Below are 6,410 nucleotides of genomic sequence, written 5' to 3'. Positions count from 1 at the left end.
CTCCTCTCTCTCCCTCGCCCCCGCGCTCACCGTGGCCCTCGCGCCCGTGGCCGCGCCCTCTCCCCCGTGAGCAGCGCCCCTCCTGTCTCTCCCTCGCCCCCGCGCTCACCGTGGCCCTCGCGCCCGTTGGCCGCGCCTGGGCTCGCCCATGGTCACGCCCACGACCGCGCTCACCGCGCCCCGCGACCACCGCCCCGCCCTCCGGCTCCCGACGCTTCTCCACCTCGGCCATGGCCTCGCCCTCCCCCGTCTCTCCCTCTGTCCCGTGGCCGCGCCACCGCGCCTGCCCCTCCGCGCCACTCCGACCGCACCGGTGCCACCCCTCGCCTCCACCCGCCGTGGCCCCTGGCCGCGCCGGCGAGCCCCGCCATCGGTGCCCTGGCGTCCTCGTCCCGCCCTGCGCACGAGCGCTCGCTCGGGTGCGCCCGCACCCGTGGACCAAACCCGCTGTGCCCCCTGGGCCACTGCCAGGTGGGCCTCGCCCCCCTGAGCCACTGCCCCCTGGGCCCGAACCCCGTGGCCCTATGACATATGGGGCCCAGCCCACAGAACGAAAAAATTTAATTAATAATAAAAAATGATTTAAAATAAATAAATAAAATAATAATAAAAACAATAAATTAATTAATAAATATATAAATAAAACAAATAATAAAAATAAATTTAAATAATTAATTAATTAATTAACTAAATTAATTAAGTTAATTAATCCTGTTTAAATTAATCTAATTACATAATTAATTTAACTAAACAGTAGTTAATTAGTAACAGCCCCTGACAGGTGGGACCCACCTGTCAGGTTGACCAGGTCAACGGTCAACTGCTGACGTCAGCATGACATCATGCTGATGTCATAAATCCATTTTCGAATTAAATTAAATAATTAATTAAATTCCAGAAATTAATAAAATCTTTAGAAAATCATATCTTTTAATCCGTAACTCGGATTAAAATATTTTCAACATGAAAGTTGCTCAGAACGACGAGACGAATCCGGATACGCAGTCCGTTCGTCCACCACACCTCCCTAACCAATCGAACTCGCAACTTTCCCCCTCCAGTCCATCTGTGTGAAAACGCAAAACATCGGGAATACTTTCCCGGATGTTCCGCCCCTTCGCCGGTACCACCTACTGTCGCGTTAGGACACACCTCGCACTGCTCATTGTCATGTCACGCATCGTCATGTTTATGTTTGCATTGTATTTACTGTTTCTTCCCCCTCTTCTCTCCGGTAGACTACGAGACCGACACTGCTGCTACCCAGTTCGACTACGGAGTTGACGACCCCTCCTACTTGCCAGAGCAACCAGGCAAGCCCCCCCCTTGATCACCAGATATCACCTATTCTCCTCTATAATCCTTGCATTAGAGTAGTGTAGCATGTTACTGCTTTCCGATATCCTATCCTGATGCATAGCCTATCCTTGCTACTACTGTTGTTACCTTTACCTGCAATCCTACATGCTTAGTATAGGATGCTAGTTTTCCATCAGTGGCCCTACATTCTTGTCCGTCTGCTGTGCTATACTATCGGGCCGTGATCACCTAGGCGGTGATCAGGGGTATATACTTTTATACTATGTACATGACACATGTGATGACTAAAGTCGGGTCGGCTCGTAGGAGTACCCGCAAGTGGATCTTTGTGGCGGAGCGACAGGGCAGGTTGAGACCACCTAGGTGAGAGGTGGGCCTGGCTCTGGACGGCGTCCGCGGTTACTTCGACATAGCACGCTTAACGAGTTCTTGGTATTTGATCTGAGTCTGGCCATTTGGTCTATACGCACTAACCATCTACGCGGGAGTAGTTATGGGTATCCCGGCGTCGTGGTATCAGCCGAAGCCTTCGTGACGTCAGCGATTGAGTGGCATGCGCCGGATTGGACTGGAACGCCACTAGGCTAGGTCTGCTTCCGGCCGCGTACGCAACGTGCAGGTGTGCATAGGGCGATGGGCCCAGACCCCTGCGCGGATAGGGTTAGACCGGCGTGCTGACCTCTCTGTTGTGCCTAGGTGGGGCTGCGACGCGTTGATCTTACGAGGCCGGGCATGACCCAGAAAAGTGTGTCCGGCCAAATGGGATCGAGCGTGTTGGGTTATGTGGTGCACCCCTCCAGGGAAGTTTATGTATTCGAATAGCCGTGTCCCTCGGTAAAAGGACGACCCGGAGTTGTACCTTGACCTTATGACAACTAGAACCGGATACTGAATAAAATACACCCTTCCAAGTGCCAGATACAACCCGGTGATCGCTCTCTAACAGGGCGACGAGGAGGGGATCGCCGGGTAGGATTATGCTATGCGATGCTACTTGAAGCGTAGTCTTCGACAGGACTAGCTATCCCCCTTTTATTCTGGCATTCTGCAGTTCAGTCCACTGATATGCCCCTTTACACATATACCCATGCATATGTAGTGTAGCTCCTTGCTTGCAAGTACTTTGGATGAGTACTCACGGTTGCTTCTCTCCCTCTTTCCCCCTTTCCTTTCTATCTGGTTGTCGCAACCAGATGTTGGAGTCCAGGAGCCAGACGCCACCGTCGACGACGATACCTACGACACTGGAGGTGCCTACTACTACGTGCAGCCCGCTGACGACGACTTGGAGTAGTTAGGAGGATCCCAGGCAGGAGGCCTGCGCCTCGTTCGATCTGTATCCCAGTTTGTGCTAGCCTTCTTAAGGCAACTTGTTTAACTTATGTCTGTACTCAGATATTGTTGCTTCCGTTGACTCGTCTATGATCGAGCACTTGTATTCGAGCCCTCGAGGCCCCTGGCTTGTATTATGATGCTTGTATGACTTATTTATGTTTTAGAGTTGTGTTGTCATATCTTCCCGTGAGTCCCTGATCTTGATCGTACACATTTGCGTGCATGATTAGTGTACGGTCAAATCGAGGGCGTCACAAGTTGGTATCAGAGCCGACTGCCTGTAGGAATCCCCCTTTCCACACTCCTTGGCCGAAGTCGAGTCTAGACATTACAAAACTTTTTAGTAACATGGCTGTGTGTCTTACGGGCCCACGTCGCCATTGGGTGGTACTAGGATCTTTTACTCCTCGACCTTTACTCTGGGACACTGAACTCTCTTCTACTGGGGTTAAACGAATTTACTAACTCTAACACTAGGATCCCGTGACCGCATTCACCCCAAAGTTGGATAAGCCATAGTTATTTCTTAGAATAGTATTTTGAACAATTCACACATTGTCATTTGACTCCTTTGAAACGTCTTTGCTTTCAGATGGAACCCACGAGGCAGGTCGTGCGTCACACGACGGCCATTGGTGCCTCGGAATCACCGGCTGTGCTAGCTGAGATGATGACCTATCTGGGTTATCGCTGGCACCCTGAGTACACCGTCTACGAGGAGTACCAGGACTTTAACCAGGAGTAGTACCGGGCCATCGTCCACCTCTACTCGCGGGAGTATGACTCCACTACTGTGCTGCACACCGCACATGGTGTTGGTGTGACCATCGATATGGCTGTCCACGATGCTGCCTATGCTGCTCTGACACGTCTTCGTGGAGAGTATCGGGAGTTGGACACCTCCCCTTTCAGGCACATTGCTATCGCATCTGATGTTGGTGGGGAGGGATACTATACTGCTGCCTACTCCACTGTCACCCGAGAGCCCTTCTACCATCAGAACCTGGTTCTGCATGCTGATGGGCTGGATCGAGCTAACCGAGCTCTTCGCCACGAGATGTACACCACCCGTCAGCACCTTTACCGTGCTCTGACGCTGCTGCACCCCTTTGTCCGATCTGGACAGCTACCGCGTACTGCGATCTACCCAGCCAGGACCGTGATGCCCCACGGTGTCGGTTGGCCAGAGGTGGGAGGCTACTCTCCCGCACTTGGTCCTCTTCTGCCACCTGAGCGTCGGGCTCTACACCTGAGTATCCGCGGCCCCCAGTCTGCTGATGTGGAGGGCTATCCGTTGCCTCACTACCAGCTGTCGGGCTACGATTACCTCCACAGTACCTCTTGGGACTGATGTAGGCTTGCTTGTAGTGTTAGATGCATTCGCCGCGAGCCTGTGTGCCGCCTATGATGTTTTAGTCTGTGTACTGAACTCTATGCATGACCCCTTTTGTAAGTTATGCCGACTACTATGTAGTAGCTATCGTGCTCCTTTCATTATGCATGTTTCATCATGAATGATCCTTGTGTTTGCAAATTTCTCAGTGCTGAACCCCTGTTATATATTAGCAGGATGGTTAGACCAGGTGGTCGTGGTCGTGGTGGCAATGCCCCACCACCACCTGAGTACATGGCTGGTATGATCCAACAGTTTGAACTGAACCGCCAATTCATGGAAAATATGATGGCTCAGTTTCCTCGCCCCAATATGGACCAGCAACCAACCCTAGTAACTCTGCAGGATTTCATGCGCCTGAACCCAACTGTGTACCGCAGCTCAACTCAGCCTCTGGATGCTGATGATTGGCTCCGTGACATCACCTATGAGATGGAGTCTGCCAATGTAGCCCCTGCCAGCTATGTCAACTTTGCTTCCTTCTTTCTGAAGGGACCCGCAGCTCAATGGTGGGACAGCCACAGGCGTACTCTGCCAGCTGGAACAATCATCACCTGGCCAGACTTCCAAGCTGCTTTCCGTGCCCGCTTCATTCCTCAGGGAGTCATGGACCGGAAGAAGCGTGAGTTCCGCAACCTCACCCAAGGCAACAAAACTGTTGAAGCTTATCAGCGGGAGTTTCTGGACTTGTCTCGCTATGCTGAAGAGGACATTGCAACTGATGCACGCAGACAGGAGAAGTTCCGTGATGACCTTCAAGATGACATCAAGCTCGCACTTCTAGTGCATGACTTTGCTGATTTCGCCACCTTGGTGAACAAGGCCATCAATGTCGAAACTGGTATGCAGGAATACCAGAGCTCTCACAGGCGCAACCGTGACACGGGCTCATCTTCGGGCTCGCCCTCACAGAAGCGTAAGATATGGATCCCGAACAGCATGTACCGTCCAAATGCATCTGCCCCAAGACAGACCTATGCTGCACCCCGTCTGCCTCCACCGCCATCTAGGCAGTCAAGACTTCCAACTCCACCATCCCAAGCCCCTGTTCCCACTCCCAATAATGTCCTGTGCTTCAGGTGTGGTCAACCAGGACACCGTGCTAGAGAATGCAACCAGAACCAGAATCAACTGGCCCTTCCAGCAACTCGCCGTGGTAACAACCAGCCCCGCAAGAACAATACTAAGTCTTATGGTCGTGCTCATGCCAACCACGTTGATCTCAACGAAGCTCAAGACCAGCCTGCTACTGTGATGGGACACTCCTCGTAAATTCAGCACCAGCATCCATTTTATTTTATACAGGTGCATCGCATTCATTCATGTCAGAAGATTTTGCATACAAGCACGACGTTAAATGTGAGGAGATGAACACCTCGGTACTGGTCAAAACCCCCGTGGGACAGTGTCAAACCTCCTTGGTTGGCATCGATGTCCCCGTGGAAATCGAAGGGCTGGAATTCTATGCCTCTCCCATTATCCTGAAGTCGTCTAACATCGACCTCATTTTGGGTATGGATTGGTTGAAAGCGCATACTGCTTCTATAGTTTGCGCCACTAAGACCGTCCATCTGCTACACCCTTCAGATGAAATAGTTGCTTACCAAGCTCATCTGGTGCAAAATGCCGAGGCCAGGCTCTATGCATTGAATGCATTGAACGCTGCACCACTCGAGGGCATTGAAAACATTCCCGTCGTGCGTGAATTCCTCGACGTGTTTCCTGAAGAACTTCCAGGGATTCCCCCTGCTAGAGCTGTCGAATTCATCATCGACTTGAAACCAGGCACCACTCCTATAGCCAAGCGACCCTACAAAATGTCGCCGCATGAACTCCTTGAGCTTAAGGAGGAAATCGACAAATCTCTTCGCAAAGGATTCATTCGCCCAAGTTGCTCTCCTTGGGGAGCACCTTCTCTCTTTGTCAAGAAGAAGGATGGGACAAACCGGTTAGTTCAAGACTACCGTCCTATAAATCAGGCTACCATTCAGAATAAATAGCCTCTTCCTCGGATCAATGATCTGTATGATCAACTGGCGGGTTCGTCAGTGTTCTCTAAGCTCGACTTGAGGTTGGGTTACCACCAGATCCGTGTTCGCGAAGCGAATATCCCAAAGACCGTCTTCGTGACTCGCTATGGTTCATACGAGTACACCGTCATGTCTTTCGGTTTAACCAATGCTCCAGCCACCTTCTCTCGTCTGATGAACTATATATTCATGGATTACCTCGACAATTTCGTTGTGGTTTATCTGGATGATATCTTGGTATTTTCCAAGAACGAAGAAGAAATGCTGAACATCTTCGACTTGTGCAGGAAAAGCTACGAGAGCATCAACTATATGCCAAGTTCTCCAAATGT

This window comes from Triticum aestivum, chromosome 5D (assembly GCF_018294505.1).
Source record: "Triticum aestivum cultivar Chinese Spring chromosome 5D, IWGSC CS RefSeq v2.1, whole genome shotgun sequence".
Taxonomy (NCBI): domain Eukaryota; kingdom Viridiplantae; phylum Streptophyta; class Magnoliopsida; order Poales; family Poaceae; genus Triticum; species Triticum aestivum.
This window is presented reverse-complemented; position numbering follows the sequence as displayed.